Source organism: Epinephelus lanceolatus, chromosome 5 (genome assembly GCF_041903045.1).
Source record: "Epinephelus lanceolatus isolate andai-2023 chromosome 5, ASM4190304v1, whole genome shotgun sequence".
Lineage (NCBI taxonomy): Eukaryota > Metazoa > Chordata > Actinopteri > Perciformes > Serranidae > Epinephelus > Epinephelus lanceolatus.
In genome coordinates this window covers 10,205,856-10,216,882 of record NC_135738.1, presented here as the reverse complement: position 1 = coordinate 10,216,882, position 11,027 = coordinate 10,205,856, and the positions used below count along the sequence as shown (strand labels likewise).

At 41.3% G+C, this 11,027-nt stretch overlaps 1 long non-coding RNA gene across 2 annotated transcripts in view; it reads left to right on the top strand.

Annotated features, from left to right (window-relative positions):
* Nucleotides 1-1,089: 1,089 nt before the first annotated feature.
* The window catches only part of LOC117261850 (uncharacterized), a 54,720-nt gene continuing 44,782 nt past the window's right edge, over nucleotides 1,090-11,027 (top strand). For both annotated transcript variants that reach the window (XR_013491585.1, XR_013491584.1), the window contains exon 1: nucleotides 1,090-5,010. This is a non-coding gene — a long non-coding RNA (uncharacterized LOC117261850). The remainder of the gene's footprint in view (nucleotides 5,011-11,027) is intronic.

Sequence of the window (11,027 nt, the reverse complement as noted above, 5' to 3'; positions counted from 1 at the left end):
TGTGTAGTTTCACAAGATACCACTATCTTTGCTACCTTAGCTTCAATAATGAGGCTCCACAGCCCTTTAAGAGACAGTGATATATCACCCTCTGATTATTTTCACGAGGGGAGCCAGTGAGGGTCCCAGCAATTGTATTGGGAGGGCATGGTCCCCCCGTGCATGTGCCACTGATTTCAAATACACAGCCTTGAATGCTTTGTAAAATACTAAAGTTAAATACCTGAGTTTTTGACTATTGAAAATAACACTTGACATTAGTTCTTGCTAAATTAAAGAAGTGCTTCTTTCATAACCTGCTATTTTCTATTGCTACCATTCACATGGTGAAATCAATTGTACAGTATAAGAGACAAAGCTTAAAAAACTTACGAGATCAACACTCAAGCAACACTTGTTGTATACAAAGCAACTTCATTGCAAGATCAAGGTGTTTTGGCTTGTGGCCTTCTTCAGGATGCAACAAAGTTGTTCTATTAGTCCAGTCAATCTAGCTCACAAAAGGGCTCAGCCTAGGAGAAACTGCAATAGTAATGTTTTATAGTTCTTATTGGTCCCTCCTGTATGACATATTAAAAGTATATCTTCATGGATTTAGTGGAACATATTTGTTTCAGCCAAGTCAAAAGCAAAGTTTTAACGTTTCAGTGCGACACAGTCTGGGTAAAATGGGATTATTACTGGAGGGTTTACGAACACCTATCCAACATATGTGATGTTTTTTCTAACATTTTGGGGGTCAGTATTTCCAATAAAACACATTTTGAGAAAGTATTAGGGGTACTACTACCCCAACACCCAAAATGCCCAAAATTTCTTCTTACACTCTGCCACAGGGCTCCTTTCTAAACTGGGTCTAAATTGTTCCATAGCGGTTAGCTAATGTTGCTATCTAGCCACAGTAACATCAAACAGTGGCTGCACCTGTTTTAATTTAAGTGCCTGAGGGAAGGTAGCAGTGTTGCTTAGCTTGCATGGTGACAGAGTGTTTGTTAGCACAGTCAAAGCACAACATTTGGTGTCATGCTTAGGAATTACTCTTGAGATAATTTTATGTAACTGATATTTTTGTCTCTGATGTAGGGAATCGCAGTGGGAGAGAGACAAAGGGTTGGGTTGACTGCTTCTATTGTTAACTTTTAGCATAACAAAATAACTTTTAGTCATATTGGCTTAAACTGTCATTACATCCACACAGTAGTGTTGATGATTTGTTAGCTTGCTAAGCGTTAGTATTAACTATACACAGATAACACAATATAAAATGCTGTTATACTTATTATTTGTAATTTCAAAGGAAAGATAAGCTATTTGCAAATGTCAGCAAATTAACATATTCTGGATTTAATAAAAAAACACAACCTTGATTATAGTTGTCTATAGTCATTCATAGCCACAATCTGAAGCGCGTCATGACCCTGATGAAGACAAGCCAGAAATCCCCACCCTGCTTCCATAGATTCAAACACTCCAATAGATCAGAATGCAGCCACATAACATGCAGCATTTTGCGTAAATGGTGGACACACCCCAGCGTTCATAACAAGTTGGCACGCTGGCTGTAGTCATATGCCCATATTAATGATCTTCAGTGAGGGCAACGAGTTTATGCCCTTTATGTGGCATTCCAGGACATGCAGGAAAGAAGAAGTAGATTATGCAAACATCAGAACAATGCAATCCATGGTTAATACGGTCAGTTAAGATACAATCTTTAAGATTTGTAGATACTGGAAAAAAAAGAAAGAAAAACCACTGGGGATTACAACATGGCCTAAAGGCTGAACCATTTGTCCCAGTGCATTAAAACAGGACTCAACAAATATCATAGAGACAGGAAGTTCTTTGTGGAAACAGCCAGAAATCCTTAACATTTTATGTCATTTCCTTTGGCACAACCTCGCAGTGCCTAGCTGTTGCCCTGAGCTCGCCGCTCTGTGAACCCCATCACCCCGCCCAGTAATCCTCACTCTCCTAACCGCGGTGATTTTGTCACTTGAACTGCAGAGCCCTGAGAGTTGTGCACGCACAGGAAACGTCACAAACGACGGTCACACTCATGCACGGCTAATCTCATTACACTTGTCTCTATGCAGCATGGGTTCAGCAGGGTTGTGTTGCTTGGGCCACCGCAGTGCACTAGGATCAAAATGACCATAAATTTTCAGCGCGGCCTCACAGAAACATGAGTCACCTTAATGTGAGAGCTGCTGTTCGTATTAATAGATGCTATCAAGCCGCCTAAGTGGCCTGGCTTTAGAGCAAAACATGTTGCTGGGTAAGAGTTGTTTGTGCTCAGGATGAAAAGTCAGCACGGCCTGTGTTTACTGTCTGTCAGGGCTGGTGTTTCATGCAAATTCATGCAACAGGTGTGACTTAAGATGCAGTGAAAGTTATTCTGAGTGAGAGCTCGAGTCACCATTATAACATCCCTGGGGCCATCCTGTCTGACGGATGTCGGAGCAACGAACCCTGACTGAGTTCAAGATGTAGTGGGTAACTTTTACCAAAAAAAAAAAAAAAAAACCTTTATGTAATCTCTATATTCAAACAGCACTAAATGAGATCATCTGTTTAAAACATATTCCTCTGCCTACTTCATTGTCTTGTAGTGCTTTTAATGACCTTAAAGCACTTCAGACTGTCAAACTCGACAGCGGTGATCAAATATGAATCAAGCTTCTGTCACTGCAGAGCCTATTTGTTGTCTCTAATATATTCAGAAACATATTTTACTGCACTGTTTAGATGTGAAATGGGTTTGCTCCAGCTGGTGGGCGGTGCATCCTGCCTCAGTGGACTATATCCAATATAGTGGCCAGGTCAGCAACTTTCTCATTTTACAGCTAAACAGTACACTACAATATGTTTCCGAAAACACTTCTCAGAACCGGCCAATGCACTTAAGCCCAGTTTAGACCAAAAATTGGCAACGAGACGAGTTGTTCTAAAAACCCGCCAGTTCACACCAATGCAACTAGATATGTCAGTGTATCATCTCTATGCAACAGCTCTCTGTACCTCCTCTCAGCTTTTCAGGCTTATTTTGTGGCTGAATATAATTTGTAGCTTCTTAAAATATGAATGAGGATAGTGATAGTGAGATACTGGCTACAGTTGTATTCATAGTAGTGATGAAACGGTGAGACAACAGAAACAAAATGAGCATTAGATTGACTGTATTAATGCTAAAACAGCCATTTTGACTTGACCAGCTGACTTAACTACAAGCTCATCGGCTGCTGCAACAGGTGATCAGCCTTACGTTCTTAAACCAGCTACCAGCAATTTGATCAGCGGAGTTGCAGGTGACGCCATCAGCTGGCTTGAGTCGAGCTCAGACCGGTCACTTCACACCACTGCAACTTTTTTTTTATGCAGCACTCTAAAATGGTTTTGTCTTGTCGCGAATCATCGATCTGAAGTGGGCTTAACAGAATCTTGATTTATATTTGATCACCGCCGCCTAGTTTGACAGTTTAACAGCTGTTCACCAGCAGTGACTGACATGATTGACAGCTGTGTAAGGGACTCCTCGGTCCTGATTGATTGTTGTCGTTCAGGCATGGTTGATTCTTGCAAATGCCTTTATAAGGCGGAGGAAGACGAATAATGTTTTTTCCCCAGATTATATGTCTCATGTTGCACTGTAGGGATATAGTGACAGCTTCAGTATAAGTTATTTAAAAAAAAAAAAATCAACTGTAGCTTTAACTGCACACTGCATGTATAATACTTGGTTCCTGACTGCTTAAGATACAAATAAGAATGTGTTTATTCCAAAAATTCCTTTAGGAAACAAAATACGTCTTCCCAAATCTGATGAAAAAAAAAAAAAAAGGATCGTTCCGGTATTTCTGACATGATTTATCTCCCAAAATATCTGAAAATCTGAAAATATAATGATTTAAAGCAGAGAATTGGTGGCCACAATAATTATGTTTCCATGTGCCTGCACTTTGCATTGACAAAGACTGAAGTTAAATGGATCAAGTGCATTAGTTCATGAGGTGATTTTGTATAAGTAAAAACTTTTATTTCATGTTTGAATTTTGAATTCCTGTTATGAAAACCAAGTGTGTATTAACATATATTTGTACATTTTATCTTAACGGTATGTCATACATTTTGAGTGCTATATTCAGTGTGATGATAATGACAGTTAACCTGGATTAACCCTACATGTCAGAGCAAATGAACTCGGTGCCCTCCTCACACAGATCTGCTCATAAAGCACGCACTGTACAGTAGGTCAGCTCCTAACGTCTTCGCCACAGCAGCAGATGTGTGGTATTGATCAGTCCCCTGGCGCCAAATATTAACTTTCATTCGTCCTGCAGCCAGAATGCATATCAAATCATATGACACGCACTGTGTGGGCACAATGACTCCACGATATGAACCTCCAACTCTGCACTCATTGTTCTCCCACCAGTAAAGCCACTGCAGGACTTGAATCCTACACAGCAACAATTATCAAAGACCAAGCGAGGCCAAATAAATATTTTGCTTCCCACAAACGGTACTAGTCAATCCCCTGTTGGCTGTGATAATAACTCGCAGTCCAGCCTGTAACGCACAGTGGAGTGAGTCAGATTCGCCATGCAGCCGTGCGGAGATATTGGGGACAGCCTGCGCAGCGGATGAAACAGATGAAAAGCTTTCGCCGGGGATGTGTATAATCCTGTCCTCACGACAGTCGTCAGACCACCTCGTAGATTATAACTCGGCTGAGGATCACTTTTCTGGGCTATTTGAGTTCCACGAAGAGCGGCGGTGACACGCACACTTTGTAAACTGCCCTCTTCCTCGTGACTATTTGTGAAGCACCAAAACAACACGCAGCTGCAGCAGCAGCAGCTGCAGCAGCAGCAGCAGCAGCAGCCGGAGAGAATGCCTCAATGTGCCGCTTTTTTTTTTTCACGGTTTCCACTCATGCCTGTTGCACTGTGGACGCGCTAGGAGGAGACTTGCAGCTGACAAGCAACAAGCACATGGTGCCTTATTATGGTGAGTCCACTGCAAGCTTTCTTTGTCCTGCAGCGTGTGTTTGACATGTTTTGACTTAGTCAGAAAATCTTAAAAAATAAAATAAAAATAAATAAATAACGTAGGCAAAAAAAATACACAACAGGAGCTGAGTGTGGAAAAAAGCATCACAAATATTAATGAAATATTTAAAGTGGGACTTGTGTGTCCTTTGTGCACAGACGTAACACTGACTTTCTCTTTAAGGTACTTTTTTTTTCAAGTATTAAAATTACTTTCCAGTTAAAGCCCTCTGTTGCACTCCAAAAACAATTTTAAATGATCATTATTATAACTATTACATGACATTTTCTAATTTTATTCTAGTATTTTAAACTAGATTTTGCACCAGCACTGTGGTTTAAACGTTGTTCCTGTTGTGGTTCTCCTCTTTTTAGTTTATTTCCTGTATTTGCACACTTGTCGTGGGTGTCATGTGGTTTCAGGTTCACTGTCATGGGAAGGAAATTAAAAAAGAAACAAACAAACAAAAAAACCCATAAAGCTTTAGTTAAATGTGTCACTCAGAGCAGTTTTATTTATGCAGCTGGTGAGTGCAAACACTGACAAAACTAAAGCACAGAGGGATGACATTCATGCAGCACACGTTTGGTTGCTCTTAAAAAATCTTGTAAAAGTTTTGCGGTGATATTGAAAATACTACAATGAGAGATGCTGCAGAGTCGAGGAAGCACAGAAAATATCAGTTCAGTATTTCAGCTGAGCAGTTTGTGTGAGCTTTAAAAGTTTTAAACTCCCTCTGAGAGGTCTGGTCCAAAGACTAGACACATATCTTACAGAATTTAAATGAGACTACTGGGTCAGATGGACCTATAGAGGGAGAGCTCCCGGTAAGAAATTATTTAAAACATAAAACATGTTGGTGATAATTGTCAAAATACAGCACGCAGTACACATTAAAGTTACTTAAATGCATGTTCCAGTAATACATTTGTGCCGCAAGATGCTTTATCTACAGGGGATCAGGTGGTTTAATAAAATCTGAAATATAGTACACATATTTACAAGGTGTCTTGGGTACAAAAAAAAATCAGACATGAGTTGTGGAGTTGTAAAATGAAATTGTAACTTCTCTGCAGCTTGAATTGTTCTGTATCAGATGTCAGTTGTTGTTTCTGTGGCTCTAGTCGAGGAGGCAAAAAGAAGCCCTGCATCTCACCAGCAGTGAAATCAGTCTACTGTAATGTAATGACCTGTCGCTGACAAGTGTCCGTAACCAGGCTGCGTGGATTTCACAGTGTCTGTGGACTGGAAATTTTTAATATCATCACGACAGCATCTTTTATGTCAGATATTTGAGGATGAGTGAGGAGTGTTTGTCAGAGTCGTAGTTTCTTACAAACACTGGACACCAAACTCAAACACTTCTGTAAAACCACACATTATAACTGATGGTAAAAAGCTCCTGTTGTTCCTCATAAGGACATTTTCTTTGCTTATTCCCTCCACCGTGGTCAAAGGTCACAGATTGAGTGCCTCGCTCAGAGACCCTTCAGCAGCTCATGCAGTTCAGCTTCAGCCTCACTTGCCGTTCCTTGAGAGGAAATGCTGCTTTTCTTTATTTGCAGTTGCAGGACGTCTGGCGCAACATTTAGAAAACCCTCTTTTTAAAAAGCTGAAATAAACTCCTGCTTTGTGTCATGCGCTCGTATAGAACCCTCACTGCCAAAAACAATTTTGGCAGCCATCAACGCTCACTCTTCATGTTACCTTTTTAAAATTAACTCTAAAGAGGTGTGACTGATCGCTCTCCAGATCTTTATGTATTTACCTATTTTGTGTAAATCAAGGATATTGTGTTGTCTGCAGCAACGTGAGGTTATATAACACAACGTGGCCTGCTTATTCTCACTTCCAACCTCCCCACCGTCGAACAAACACATTCATACCTCTGTCCAGATGTGTGTGTGTGTGTGTGTGCATATCTCTTAATGTTTCTGCTCTCTGTTTTTCACTTCTTTATTGCCTGTAGAGCTCATCAGTTAATAGCTGTGTGGAGGATGAATCATAATTATATTACAGCTGCTGTTAAAGATTTTTGAGCATAATCTGATGAGTAAGCATGGTCTCTGCACTGACAGTGAGACGCTAATGGTTTAGCCTGACAGCGAAATAACTAACAACGTGATAACTTCCACGCAGCAGGTTGTGTCGAATGCATCGGTCCTCGATGTGCTTCTACTTTTTTCACTGATCGTTCTTTTGATCTAATATTATATCTGTCGCATATCGCTGATGCACTGCAAAGCAGCTGCACAAATATTTACTGTCATTAGTAGCAGCATAGTTATGAGTGCATAAAAGCTCCTGGCGTAACCATACAAAGGGCTTTTATCTTTTCTATATAACCTAATGCTTAATGTTTGCTTAGCGCGAGATCTAATTTAACCATGAGACTTAATGAGTGGATATTTACAAAGCGAGCCGCACTTCTCCGTCACAAGCTTTAGATATTAGATGTTATGCTGGAATACGGAAGCAGGATACATTTTTTAAGCCGTGTCATTTCGTTGTAAAAAGGTTTTATTATTTTGTGGCAAAGACGTAGGTTTCGTTTCAGTGTTTTGGGGAGACATACAAAGCTGAGGGTTTGGGGATCCTTCGCCAAAAAGTTTCTCTATTCTGGTGATTGTTTTTGTGTATCAATTTCTGCTTTTTCTGCATCAGTTTAGTCTGTAAACATATTTAATTATGTCAAGGTAAAAGGTTTAAAGTGGGGGGACAATGCACATGCTAAAACCCCTCAGAAATTTGTGCTTATGTTTTGTGACATTTCTCAGTACGAGGCTACAGCTTTCTGTGTATTGATTTACAGCATCTGCTTTTCAAAGGCAGCCTTCGTCAGTGATGAACAAATAATGACGACTCAGTTTAAGCTTCCTGTTCTCGCTGTGCTGCAGCAGACTGTTGACTGTCATCCTGCAGTGGGAAGAGGGAGCAGGTGAACACTGTCAAGCAGCTGAGCCAGACAAGCCAATAAACCAGCCTCAGGACACTGCTGACTGATGCAAAACTTGCCTTTAGTCCTCCCTCATTCCTCAACCGTGCTGCTGCTGCACTGAAAACCGAGCACATGCTAGAAAACACAGTTTGTCCCGTAGTTATGGCGCAAGCTGTGAGCGTACAGTATAGAGTACAGTACATGTACGATGGCACTCACCCTGCTCGGCTGCTCTTGTTTGGGTTATTCTTGCAAAGATTCCATGTATGTGGTTTTCCCCCGTGACTTTGAAAATGTCTTTTTAAAGTAGTGCATGTTTATATGTGTGTCTGTGTTTTGCTGCTTTTATGTGCATGACCTAATTCCACAGCGAGCAAAGAATCTGCAGCAACGGCTGTGTGGTCATGTGTACGTGTGCGCACACCACGCACGTACGCGTGTGATTGAGTGCGCACACGTTTCCCCTCCATCCCCCACTGCTTCCTTGTAAAAGCCGACAGAGAGCACACTAAGTTCATCTAAGGACAGGGAAATGCTTTTCTTTCCAGTGTGAATCATTTTGGAAAAATGAGCCTCTGGACTGAATTGCCCCAGCAATTTGGCATGTTTCTCCTTTCTGCTTTATTGTCTATTTTGGCTGAACTTGCAGTTCTTCATTTCACTGCCAAGAAAACTTCAGGTCCTATACAACAGGCAAAGTCAGTTTCTGAGTCAACCGAACCGCAGCCTTTAAGCAAATAAAATAAATCTCAGCAGAATACTGCCATAGCTTCCTGTTTAGCTGTGAATTCCAAGGAGAAAAGAGCTAGCCATGTCTGTACTGTAAATCCAGTGTTCCCTACACCTAGAAACAGCGTGGACAATACCCATCTGCAGGATTTAACCTTCAAATAAAATTGTACGGGGGAAAATGACACTAGCCCACTTTTTATAGAGACGTTTTATGTGTTTAGATTAAGACCCTTCCTCTTTTTAAAGGCTGTTTTCTCAGCTCAAGGTATCTGCTGTCGCACTCATGCAGTTTGGAGAACAAAACTCTGCAGTGCAGTGAAAAGAAAGTGTGAGTGGGAGCGGTTTTGGGACGTAGACAAGGAGGAAGGGAGGGAGATGGAGAGGGGGGGGAGTTTTTAACTTTGCAGTCAGCCAGCCCCCGTTATAATTCTGCTGGTCCCCCCATCAGAGGGAGAGGAGAGGGGAGAGGGAATGGCCTGTGTTGAGGTTTGGGTGAGCCAGGGGTGGGCTGTGGCAGCCGGCAGCTGGGCTCTCACTACCTATGTCCTCCAGCTCCAGCCTGAATTATGAAGGCTTGGTAATGGCAGCCAGCCTAATTACAATGACTGATTGCCCGTCCGTTGGCATTTCTCAGACGGTGATTGTCGTGTGTGTAGGATACGAGGGGAAGGAGGAGGGCTATTTCTCATTGGCCTTCCCCTCTCTTTCTTTGCATGAGAACAGCCGGAGATTGAGATCTGATTGGTTGGAGGGGAAAAGAGATGTTTCATGATTTGGCGAGGCAGAGCTGGTGGAAAGCCAGAGACAGGTGATGTTGCACTGATGGTGCATTGTAGCCTATTCAGTCTGTGGCACAAAATTCAAAAAAGCTGCGTTAATAACATAACATATTAAACGTTATATTCGCTATCCGGGTGGAAACACTGCTTGAAATCGCTTTTGATGCCGATATGAACACCTTGTGAAGAATATAGGAAACCTTAACTGATCTCTAAATGTGTCAAATCTTCAACCTGTTGACTTCTTACTGTGTACGTTGAGCGTTTTCATCGTCTACCCTCCTGGCATTGTAAAAAAAATAAATAAAAAAGGAAAAAGAAGAGGTCTTGAATTGGCCATCTGTATGTCAGCAGAGCACTCAGAGGTGTGATGTGTGTGTTAAGTGGGAGCTGGTTTGAGTTGGTCTGCCCTGCTTTGTCCAGTGCTTTGGCTTTTGTTCCTCCAGTAATGAATTGTGGAAGCCTTGGCTTCAGCTGGAGTGTCTCATAGCAACTGAAAAGAGAGAGGGAGAGCTGGTAAATGGAGAAAAGGCCAGGGGAGATCATGTGTTTCTTTCAAAAGGGCAAGACGGACCAGGCCATCGTTTGGGCATTTTGTGAAGAGGAATAATCAACTGGACGGTTCTTCTTGTACCTAGCGCGTCATCACCAACTACCCTTACTTCATATGACTGCGTTTTGGGGCCTGGGATAGCGGCATGTGTTGTCAAAAAAAATCTCTTTTTTAAAAGATGTGTTTTACCATAAGTGTCCTGTTCCATCTGCTCCTCTGGTGACATGGAAATATAGGGATTAAACATTTTTACATATCTGAGACTAAATGCAAAGCAATTAACTGCTTTCTAAACATGTTACCAGGGTCTGAAATTAGCACCAGCCACCTGCCTGACGCGGGTAAATTGTTGGCAATGGCAGGTAAAATCATCATCAGACAGTCATGTAAAACACACAACAGAAACACATGTTTAAGGCTAGCATGAGATTGGATGGAGCTACACATGTGAAAGTTGCTTGCAACTGCTATATGGAAGCAACACTATTGACCATAGAATTGTATTTATTATGATTAAGAGTCAAAGTTCACCAAACCCTAACCAATAAGCATCAATTAAAAAATGTTTTCTTTGTTGGCCCGAGCTAAATATATTTGCTGTATGAATTGGACTGTATTGATAGTAGTGTACAGGGGTGTCAAAATCATTTTAGTTCATGGGCCACATACAGCCCAGTTTGATCTCAGATGGGCCAGACCAATAAAACCATCGCATGATAACCTATGAGTAACATTAGCTCCAATGTTTTCCCTTTTTTGTGTAAATAATTACAAGTACATTATGTAGACGTTCATGCTTTTTCAAAACAGACATACAGCCTGCGATGTCTTAAGAAAAATAAGTGTTTATCCACACATTTCCTGATACAGATTCTTTTGATCTGAAGCTGCTGATTGACAATATTTTGCACAATGTTCAGTATCTTTAAACATGGTTTCAGTAAGTATTCATTGTTGTGTCAGAGCGCTGTAT